The 11,790-nt window shown below is 46.6% G+C and overlaps 1 pseudogene; it reads right to left on the bottom strand.

Annotated features, from left to right (window-relative positions):
• Positions 1 to 486: 486 nt before the first annotated feature.
• On the bottom strand, positions 487 to 865 carry LOC147689594 (methyltransferase-like 26 pseudogene; annotated as a pseudogene).
• Positions 866 to 11,790: the final 10,925 nt, after the last annotated feature.

Here is an 11,790-nt window from a genome sequence, read left to right as displayed (position 1 = left end):
GTTTAGTGTGCTTCTTGCCCAGCTTCTAGGAACCACTGTCTCGATATTCATTTCTGAGATCCACACACTCATAGCATTCTCTGTTCTAGAGTGAGTAGTGACTGGGGCACAATAGATTGCTGTGTTTCTGGCAAAAGATACCATGGCCTGGCACTGGTCGGACTGTTCATAGTGAAGTAAGGACACATATAATGTGCATATGTTGCCCCCTTGTCTGGAGTGATGCTGAGGGCAAACGGCAATGGATTGGAATGAAGCCCAATCTATTATTAGTGGCTGAGACTAAGCTTCACCTTTTCACTATTACAGTTCAAGTCTGTTCACTGTCTCTGTAGTGTTCTCTGTCAGTGTTTACACGGAAACATTAAAAACAACATGCCCACAGCATATCATAAGTCACAGGAAACACTGACAGGGATAACGTGCCAATACCAAATATACGGTCTAAAGACGCACTCCACTTGCAAAAAAATGTTGTGCCACAGCTCACCTCTCTATGCATTTCTTATCCATCTCCGACGGCTGCCCTCTTGCATTGGGCAATGCCTGGGCAAAGTGGGCAGCATGCTGACCAGAGCCGGAGGCCACCTCCAGGACATGGACAACGGGGGGATAGGGATCCACGCAGCCTCGGAGCACATCCAGGATGGGCTGTTTGTTTCTATCGGCGGCAGCCGCAGACAACATCCTAAAAGTCCTTCGAAAAGTAAGAGTAACCGTTGTGAAGGAAGTTGCTGCTCTTAAGGGAAGCCCTGTGCATCGGATGCTAAGAAATCGCAAGGGGACTTAAAATGGTTGAAGAACACACGCGCAAAATAAATAGAGTGCAAGGACGCTTAAGGAGCGGTAGACAAAAGCTAGATACTGGCTCTTGAACCGAAACAAGATACGCCCATTAAAGGTTACTGGGGATTGTAGTTCAAACAAATTCAACCCCTCCGGAAAACAAGTCCCGCAGCGACCCGGAAGCTCTTGGCCGGCCGGCCAATCCGGTCGCGGCCGACCGGAAGTCCCGCCTCCCGAGCTGCCGGCGCATGGAGCGCCCTGCCGGTCCGAGGTAGCCCGGGTCCCCAGGAGGGGGCCATGAGAAGGAGGAGTGTGGCGCCTGTTGCGGGGCTCCTCGGACTTAAGGGAGCCCCGATTGAGAAGAGGAGACGCGCCGTGAGGAGCGGAGCGCGAGAGGAGCCCCGCCGGAAGAGCGCAGTCGGTGAGTGAAGTGCGTGCGTGTATGCCTGGGGGGGAGGGGGGGAGTGTGTGTGCCCATGTGTGCGTGTGTGCGCGAGGGAATGTGTGTGCGCATGCGTGACTGTGTGATTGAGAGAGAATGCGAGGTAGGGGATAGTGTGCCTGTATGGGTGCCTGTATGTGTGCCGTATGCCTGCGTGTGCATGCGCGCGCCTGTGTGTGTGTGCGTGCGTGCATGCAGAGGGGTGGGGGCTGCCTGTGTGTATGTGTGAGCAAGGGATTTGATTCGCGCATGCGCAGCTACCAGACGCTCGCTCCCGAGGTGAAATCTGACCTCGTCAAAGCGCGCGTCTGGTAGCTGTCTACATTCCTAAATACGGGCCACAAAAGGTCTGAAGCAGACACTCTCAATGCTCACGCATTGAGAGTAGGTCTGCTCGACCTAAAAAAATAAAATTGTGGAAACCAGTCACTACTACAGGTTGCAGCCACAATAAAACACAAGAGCAACAAAACACCCATGTTAGTTTCCTCCTGTTTGCAAGGCTCTAGTTGATGGCCTTTTAGGTTCCTCTGCTACCCCACAGAAAAGTAGGTAGGGGGCATACATGGGCCTACCTCTATGAAAAGGACACTTTATTACTCCAACCAGCTCTTGCAAAAGAAGGTGCAGAAACAGTGGAAGAGCTTTCAGTGCTCAAGAAAAAATACTGTCTTGCCTAGTGAGCGTTGCCCTTGTATGTTTTGCTGCTATTTGGCAACACCACTTGGTGGCACCATAAATCTGCTTCTTTCCCCGCCTCATGGAACTAACAGCCGTGGGACTGTGCTCCATGAGTGTCCAGCAGCCACCTCTTCATAATTTATAGACAATGGGGAAATGAGGACAGCACTGGCTGTCACCACAATTCACCCTCTCATTCATAGAGACAAGTGCTGCTCAGGGCACAATGCATCTTTCAAGGAGAGAGATGCAGGCAGTACTTAATTTGAGCAGGTGCTCAGCACTGTCACTTCTTTCACAGGGCCGGGCTGCAATTTCTGACCCTGCAGGTGGTGTTCTCAATAATTATTGTTCAAATTCAAAATAAAAAGAATAACATATTTTGCATGGTGACTGGCTGGAAAATGTTCATTGACAGGCCAGCATACGCCTGTCCAGGCAGGCATGATTGTGTATCAGCACGTTAGTGATGATGTCATTGCGCTGATCACAAATCCAAGAAGTCATCGACAAACTAATGCTTGCATTCTATTCCCAGAGTCTGCTGCACCCTGCCACTGCCTGAGCCTAAGCCTCCCATTGGATAATTGTATCTGGGGGCTGGCTCAAGACGGAGTTGAGGCAAGGAAGCTGCGAGAGCACATGTGGAACTTGGGAGTGAGGGCTCTTCAAGAAGAATATATAAGAAAGTAAGTGTGGACTTTCCACTTGCTGCATAGAAAATCCTGCAGCCCTGCATTGCTACTACCCTCAACATGCTCGATGCGGCTGTAGCCCAACACAACTATTGTGGGCCCTGGTGTCACCTGTAGATTCTGTGCGCTGCACCCAGCATGGAAAATTGCTGAGCGTGTGTGAGTCTAGTAGGCACCATAGCCATACTAACCGGCATTGGCAGCATTACGGCTGAGGACAATGCCTGTGCTGTAGCAGGCAGGGTCACAGCAAGCTCAGCAGTGGATGCCGATGCAATAGCCTTCCCTGGACCTACTAATTACAGGCAGCACTAGCAGTGACATCACCTGCTGTGCTCAAGCAGCCGTCTGTTCCGCAATAAACCCAGTCATACCACACTGATTAATATATGCAAAATAAGCATTTTTATTTGGTGTACATTTTGTTTTTCGCTCGGTGTAGGTAATTAAGTAAAACACACCATCTTCCACTTCTTTAGGAATGACAACAGGAAAACGCAGAGTTCAAAATAGCAGGGACATGTACAGGCGGACGACAGGGGTCACAGGCAGCAGCAGTGTTATAGATGAGAGAGAAAGCAGGAGTAGAGAGGACAAAGAAACAACAGGAGAGGAGAGAGATAAGACAGAGCTAAGTAGAAGGAAAGGAGAGCAAATCAGATACAAAGAGAAAGCAGCAATGACGTGAGGAAGAGGGCATTAAGAAGAGAGAGGATAGAATGAAAGGACGTAGAGGACAGGACAGAGGAAAAAAAGCAGACATATGATAAAAATGGAGACACAGCTAATCACTGCTAGAAGAGTGATAGTAAAGAGCCAAGATCGAGGGGAGAGAGAGCAGAGCATGGATAAAAGTGAAGAGCAAAAAGGGTAGGGCTAGAATGAATAGAGGGCAAATCAGAAATACAGGGAATAAGGTAACACACCAGGTGTGACAAAGATGCTAGAAAACAATTAGACAGGTGAGAGAATAGACTCTAGGTTAGAAGATAGAGACTGAGGCAGTGAGAGAGTTGAAAGTGGGGTCACTGGAGGAAGAAGTGCGCTTCGCCTCCTTGGCAAATTTTTCAGCACCTGCACTTCATTTTTTACAAATTAAGCACTGGATACAGGGCCATAGTCACAAATGTCTTTCCCACCCAAGTTGAAGTCTGGTGTACAAAAGCGTAATGGGAAGGCATAAATAGCAACCTCTAACACAGAGGATCAGACCTTTAAGTTTTTTATGGCTGCAAGCACAATTTTCAAATATGGAAACTCTGCTGGTATGGTGGATTTTCTGTAGTCAGTAACAGGTGTGTTCCCAAGGTAGAGTCATGGAAATTTTAATTGAAAAAACAGTGGATACACCCAACATTACTAGTTTGTGGGCATTCTCATGCCTTCCCAGTGATTTCTTTAATCAATTTTGTTCATTGATGGTACAGGAATGTTCACACCGTAGTCAATGGTGTATACCCCTGCCCTGAGAGCCCAGCTACACGTGGAACTGGTATCCTGACAATTATTTTGGCCCTGGCATCACGTAGCTCAAGCATGTGCACTGAGGCCTGTTCATGACAATCCAAGGCTCAGAACCTGTCCTGTGACCTGGAGGGGTGCACCGGAGTAGACAGTGGACTACTGTTCCTGTCCTGGGTGTACCACATATAAATATGGTTGTAGTGTACTGTTTTTGTGATTTAGAGCATGACCAGACTTTTTTCTCTGTGTTTCTTCAGAAATTCATTAAAGAATTTGTTAGCAGGGTGCTGCTGATGAGTTCATCCTGTATGCTGTTGGGTGAGGGCTGGGACTGCAGTGTCTGTTGTTCAAGGTGGAGGAGTTTTGAGGCCATGCCTGTCCTTTTCTTTGGCTCTGATGGCTGCTTCACGGAGGCTGATGACAGCCAGGCACAGAGAACTCACACTCCATTGTGCCGATGTTGTGAGTACCTCTTCTTGGAGACATCTCCAGTGCTACCTGCTGTGTGAAGCATCACTTTGCACAAAGGCTGTCTGGAGCGCAGCCTGGAATAGGTATATGAAAGGGAACCAACACAACCCTGTGCTGAATCATGAGAAGGTGGAACCACATTCTCTGTGTGGAAATGTGTAAAAAAGTGGGGTGCCCACTACCCAAATTGCTTCAGTTATAAGTTCTCATTGACCAGGAAAGGAAGTGCTCCTCAAATTACTGACAGAGCAGTTGTACTACCAGAGCTGGTGTCTGTCTGAATGCCGGTCTCCCAGGGCCCTCTGTGGCTGCTTCAATTAATCTCGAGGAGCTGGGGAAAGTGACAAAGACATCAACACAGACTCTGGGCTTTCAAACCCAGCCTCCATTGGCTCCAGCACACTTGGAGAATGCCCGATTAAATAAATGTCCAGCCGTGGGTGAAGGTGCATCATCTGAAGTCAATCCATACTGCTGGAGAAGATCGGGGTCTACCTAAAAGAGGCTAAAAGCCTACCTGCTGAGATTGAAGGAGTGTGACTTCCCCTGCATGCTTTAAGGCTTTCAGGGAGGAGAAGTGCAGCAGCTTCTGGGAGTGAGAAGCTGCGGAGGAAGCTAACAAACCATCAGAGCGAGCCAGGAGCAACTCCTGCCCAAAAGAGGTTCTTTGGTCTCCTTACACAGTTCAGCCTTAGAGCCCAGCAGTCTGCTGTGAGGTCAAGAGATGGATACTGCCAGCCTCAGCAGCAAGGAGAAGATTGCCATCCTCAGCAAGGAGAAGACTGCCATCCTCAGCAAGGAGAAGATTGCCATCCCCATTCTCAGCAAGGAGAAGATTGCCATCCCCAGCAAGGAGAAGATTGCCATCCCCAGCAAGGAGAAGATTGCCATCCTCAGCAAGGAGAAGACTGCCATCCCCAGCAAGGAGAAGATTGCCATCCCCAGATTGCCATCCTCAGCAAGGAGAAGATTGCCATCCTCAGCAAGGAGAAGATTGCCATCCCCAGCAAGGAGAAGATTGCCATCCCCAGCAAGGAGAAGATTGCCATCCTCGGCAAGGAGAAGATTGCCATCCCCAGCAAGGAGAAGATTGCCATCCTCAGCAAGGAGAAGACTGCCATCCTCGGCAAGGAGAAGATTGCCATCCCCAGCAAGGAGAAGATTGCCATCCTTAGCAAGGAGAAGATTGCCATCCTCGGCAAGGAGAAAATTGCCATCCTCATGAAGGAGAAGACTGCCATCCTCGGCAAAGAGAAGATAGCCATCCTCAGCAAGGAGAAGACTGCCATCATCAGCAAGGAGAAGATTGCCATACTCAGCAAGGAGAAGATTGCCATCCTCAGCAAGGAGAAGATTGCCATCCTCAGCAAGGAGAAGATTGCCATTGCCATCCTCAGCAAGGAGAAGATTGCCATCCTCAGCAAGGAGAAGATTGCCATCCCCAGCAAGGAGAAGATTGCCATGCTCAGCAAGGAGAAGATTGCCATCCTCAGCAAGGAGAGAATTGCCATCCTCATGAAGGAGAAGACTGCCATCCTCGGCAAAGAGAAGATATGCCATCCTCAGCAAGGAGAAGATTGCCATCCTCTGCAAGGAGAAGATTGCCATCCTCTGCAAGGAGAAGATCACTGTGTCACCATGGCAGTCAGTACTCCTGATCAACGCGTTGTTCACAAGGGTTCACACTCTCCTTGCCACGATGGACTCTGGGCGGGGGCCACAACTGCCATTGCTGAGTGCAGGACTGCAGACGACATAGATGGCCTCACGGCTGATGTCAGGCGTTGCTATAAATGACTACTCCTCCAGCCCTGAGACTGACCTGCAAACTTTGCACTAAATTGAGGTGCAACAGTGGCTTCCCTTGCAGAAGAGCCAAGCCATGAGAAAAGAAGGCGTAACTCCTGCCTGCTTCACATCTTACTCCGTCATGCCTTTGTGGACCTGCCCAAAAACATTTAAAAATGGAAGATTTGTACAGTTAGTAAAAATAGGAATTAGAAGTTGCTCTTGCACTTAGAGAGAATTATACACTTTAGACAATCCACAAAGGCATGTAATAGTACAAGGAAAGTATTCCTGCAGTACTCTTTTAAGTACTCCTAAAGGCCTTGGATATTTAGCCTCAAAAGATCACAAATGGGAGTAAAATGGGAAGATTTGGGCCATATCCACATACAGTTAGTACAAATAAAAAGGACTCTGCCCTATTTGCACTTTTACTAATAGTGAGTCGGACGTTTCCGAGGTCTATTCACAAAGGCATGTAGGAGTATGTAAAATATTACTCCTCCAGTACTACTGCCGATACTCACGAATGCTTATGTCAATCAGCCCCTGACTTTTTTCTAGTCTCTTGGCTTTACTCATGCGTTTGTGAAGCAGGAGGCCCCAGAGACTAAGGGTTGTGAGGGCTGTTTGAGGAAGCAGAGTGGATGGTCAGATGGCAGTAGGGACTGCAAGGCATGGCTTTAGACCTCACTGAAGTTATGCCATAGATAACTAAACATGTTCTGTCTCTTAGTTCCACCAAACATGAGGTACTCCTCCTCCTTACTTTCACCAACCACCACGCAGGTCTCCTGCTTTCTTGTACTCTATGCTCTCCCTGTTCTCTCCTCTTTCCGTCTGTGCATAACCTGGATGCCACCTTCCACTCTTCCCTCTTGCTCTGTTGCAAGTCATCAGTTGCAGCATCTGCCTCCTTCTCTAGCTAACCTCTAAAAAGTGCATCCTTTTACACTTTCAGAAATTCTAATCACCTTTATGACCTATTTTGTCTATCCCACTATATTTTGCAGATCATCTAAATGCTGCCTCTATCCATAACAGCGCTTTTAAATATTCAATCTGATTTCATTTACAACCCACTGTCCCTCCAGAACTGCTCACACTGCAAATACTTTCAGTCCAGATGCAAAGAATGTAGAAGCTCAAGGAAAAAAAGTACAATTTGCCATTCAAGCACTCCCTCTCCCACAGCAATAGAAACTTTTTGTTCATTTTTGCAAGTGGTGTGCTTTAGCGCTGTATAATTTCTGGCAAAGTTGACCAGTCCTCCATCAATCATATTGTTTCCTTTGCCATTTACATTCTGTACTGGTTCTCTTTGTTCAGCACCTTGGCGTAAAACACTATGGGCCTCATTTATGAAAAGTGACGCATCGCTGCGTGAAAACAGCGATGCGTCACTTTTCACTGCGCACTCCTTGCGACACCAATGATGCGTCATATTTAATGTATGACGCATCATGTCGCAAGGGGTTACAGATACGTCAGTATTTCTTACGTATCTGTAAACGCAAAAGTGACGCATTGCTGGAGTGTCACAAAAGTGACGCTACTCCAGCAATGCGTCCTTTCACATGGGCAAAGCCCCATGTGAAAGGGCTTGCGTCAGTCTTACGCCTGCTGTGAGGCAGGCGCAAGATTTTGACGCAACAGCATCCTAAAAGTGACGCAGTGAAATCTCATAGATTTCACTGCGTCACTATTACGAGGCTTTTTGTGTGGGATGCCCCCTCTGCATACATTATACCTGACGCAGGTATAATGTGGCGCAGGGGTTTAAAAAGTGACGCATCTACCTAGATGCGTCACTTTTTAAATATGGTGCAACAAGGCGCATATTTTACGCCGCTGGTGCGGCACAAAAAGTGACGCACCGGCGGCGCAAAACTGACGCAAGGCCTCATAAATAAGGGCCTATGCATTAAAGTGCTGTGCATTGTTATGTTATGTTACGTTATGCACACTATCGCCATGAGGGTATCCTGGCGCTAAACAGATGTGTGTGCCTATCCCTGATTATGGTTGGTTGGCTAATTAAAAAGCCAGGTTTTCAGCTTCTTGTGGAATTCAAGAGGAGAAATGAGGCTCCGGTGTGGAGTGAGAGGCCGCTCCACACCTTAGGAGTGAAGTTAAAGAACGCCTGCACTCCTGACCTGGGTCTGTGTATGTGTGAAATGTGTGAGAGTAGGCGTCCTCTGGAGAAGAGATGTTTGTGTGGGTGATGGAATGAGATGTGACTGTTCAGGTAGGTGGGGCCTGGGTTGTGTAGGGACTTGTATGTGTGTGTGGAGTTTGAATTCTGTGATTTGAAACTGAATGAAATGGAGGCAAGAGAGGAATCTGTTTATTGAAGAAGGTCTCCCTCTTTCTTCTTAAGTTGCTATTTCAGATTGTTTTTTCCTTCTCCTTTTTAGATTGTTCCCAACTAGACTCTTGTTTTCTCTTTACACCTGGAATCACTCTTCTGTCGCAAGTCATAGTTCTTTCCCCTGACCTTTGCGGTGCGACTTACTGCATACTAATGCTGCAGGTATCAGACCGAAGGCCTGTCTGTCAGTGGTGGTCCTACTGACATCGTAATAAGGCCCTTAGTGAGTTAGAAAAGCATACACTCTCACACTCTTCACACATCTCTATTAAGTCACATCCTTTCCACTTCCATTTCTCAAACATCTACCTTATTCTCTAGTACCTGCATTTTTTCTGATACCGGATCACGATCCTCAATAATGTATATTGTCGGTCACACAAGGTTCTCCGTAGTGTGGGACTGGCTAGGAACTAGCATTAGTAACACATTGCACACCCCTTCCACTACCACAAAAAAGCTACTTTGTTGCGCAGTTCCATGTTGTCAGGACCAGAAACAGTGGTGAGACATGTTGTAGAGGCCAGACATTTGTCAGTCAGAGTGAACAACACACAACTTTAGAGAAGAGTCTTACAAGCAAAGCATCTCTCCGAACCTTAAAAACCACATCACCCCATGCTCCCAACAGTGGTGTCCATTTCACACATGTGGGAACAAAGTAGGAGTATAGAGGGAAAGAAAAACTAGGACGCCCTCCACTCAGTAAATCATCAAAATACAAATGTCCTAGTGTTCAAGGCAGTGCTCATCTATTGATCTACAGACATCACTAAATGTACATGAATTACACCAGAATTCTCTTCTTATAGAGATTTAGAGTAGGGGATGTCTCAGTCTACTGCTGTTATAAAAACAGCCCAACTCTGATCAACAAATTAGACTAACACAAAACCCACAATCACCTTAAATGACAACAGAAAAAGGTGAGAAAGGCGAGATGGCACCTCACGGGCGCACCACCTACGGGACCCCTGGCTGGTACTCACCAGGATGGCCCTGTTCTCATCATTGGTGCCATCAAGCCGTAACGGAAACGTGTCTTAAACCCAAAGAAAAGACAGTGAGTGGTGCAGTGGACACAAATTATATGTGACAAAATGTACAACATTAAACACTTAACATATAATCTACTGTGCAACCAGGACAAAAACTTTACTAGTGTTCCTTTCTTGTTGCATACAGTACACATATAGACATTAAAAAAGGAGGATGTGAATACTACCAATCGATTCACACCCTACTTACAGCCGACATGTTTCATTGCCTTAGTTTCTATCAGGCAATTTCCTCAGGGCAAACCAATTTAGATGCCACTGCAAAGGACACTGGGCTTTGCGTGACTTCAGTTAGCCTTGCCTCTCATACCAGCCAAGAGGAATTTAAAAGGAATACAGCCCCCATAGGTGAGCGAGATCCAATCTCCCTTCGTTTCTGTTGCGGTGGAGAATAACTGTCCGGCGTCTTCTCAGCACTCAGTTCTACATGGCTTTTTGCGTGGGAATGCCCAGCCTGCATACATTATACCTGACGCAGGTATAATGGGCGCAACAGTGGCGGAAAAGTGCCGTAAGGGGCTTGTAAATCTGCCCCTAAATGTAAAGGCTTGTTTATTGTTCATTCACCTCTGAGCCTCACCCTGGTTATTTTGGGGGTGCTTCAGCACCCCCCCGCACCCCCACTTCCCTTTTGCCAGTACCTGTGGCATGGGCATGGAATTGCTTAAGTTTAAGTTATGCTATTAGTAAAGGGCACTGACCAAAATAAACAAGCTTGTGGCGTGTGAGATTGATGTTCAAAGTGGCAGAGATAAGTAGAATCAGTCAAGCAGAAAGCTAGGAGGCAGGAAAGCCCTTCCAAGAAATGCAGCGCGTTGTGTGCCTCACGAAAAACAAGAAAAAGTTCCCAGAAAGCATGCACTCGTGGAGGAATGCAAGGAGCCAGCCAGGGGGATGGTAAACATGCAATGCTCCATGGAAAGGACAACAACATGTTGGACGCCCTAAAACAAATGAAGCCAGCAAATAGAAAGCAAGCAAATGTGAGTGACAAAACACAAAGCCAATGGTAAGCAATAGAAGGCATTCCCAGGCAGCTTTCAGAATCTCCTCAAGAAGTCTCTCGCAACCAGACAACTGTGATCAAGATTGCATGGGGAGGGGTCGGTAAGTGTGAGGGTGGAGTCAGAGAGTTCGCTAAAAAGATCAAAATATTCCGTTAACTATGTTTTTGATCTATTACCTTCGGGTAAGTGCATGTAAAATAAAACATGCACAGTAAATGAAAAATGAATGCAAGGTAACTAATTGGTGTAAAGTGCACTCTTTTTCGTTCTGAGCTCATTTGTTTAATGCGATCACTGCATATGGCTCTATATATATTCAGTCACAGAACGGAATCCTGATTGGTGAAGTGGAAAAGAGTGGCTTATCTTTTATACGAAGTCGGAGCCTGCCACAGAAAGCACTGTGAATATGTAAGTCATTATTTTAAAATTATAGTATACACAGCATAAGATGCAACAAAATGTGCAACACATTTAGTAGTTAATGTAAAGCAAGTGCTTTCAGAATATATATTATTAATAATATGCAATCAGACTGTACTTAATGCAAATGCCTTTACATCACCTCTCAGAATGAATAACCCTTTGTCACCATGAAGCAACAAATGACTCCATCAAGTGAAGCCATCAATTAAATACTACACTGGCTCCTAAGCAGCCTTTATATTTTCTCATTAACCAATTGCACACATTTACATTTCTTTCAGGTAGTAGGCAACCTGTCGAGAAGGCTTGTTTCCTCTTTAGATCCCTGTCCCTCCCCTGGTTTCACAGCAGAGGAAAGCCCCGCCCCTCCCTTTCAGTTGGAGGCACCTCAGGGTAAGCATTAATCATTCAGAAATGTATTTCTTTAACAAAAAGTATGTGAACTTTTTTTTGTAATATTAAAAAAGCTTGTGAATATGGTTAACAATAGATCCTGCACACTTTGACCTCTGTTTGTCATTCACTAAATGTGTACCCTTGCCACATTTGTAGGAAGCAACATTTGGAGTCCCTTCCACACCCCATGAAAGTAGCATGCTTC

This window comes from Lissotriton vulgaris, chromosome 9 (assembly GCF_964263255.1).
Source record: "Lissotriton vulgaris chromosome 9, aLisVul1.2, whole genome shotgun sequence".
In the NCBI taxonomy this organism is placed as follows: domain Eukaryota; kingdom Metazoa; phylum Chordata; class Amphibia; order Caudata; family Salamandridae; genus Lissotriton; species Lissotriton vulgaris.
Note: the sequence above shows the minus strand (reverse complement) of the source record. Positions and strands in the feature narration are given on the sequence as shown.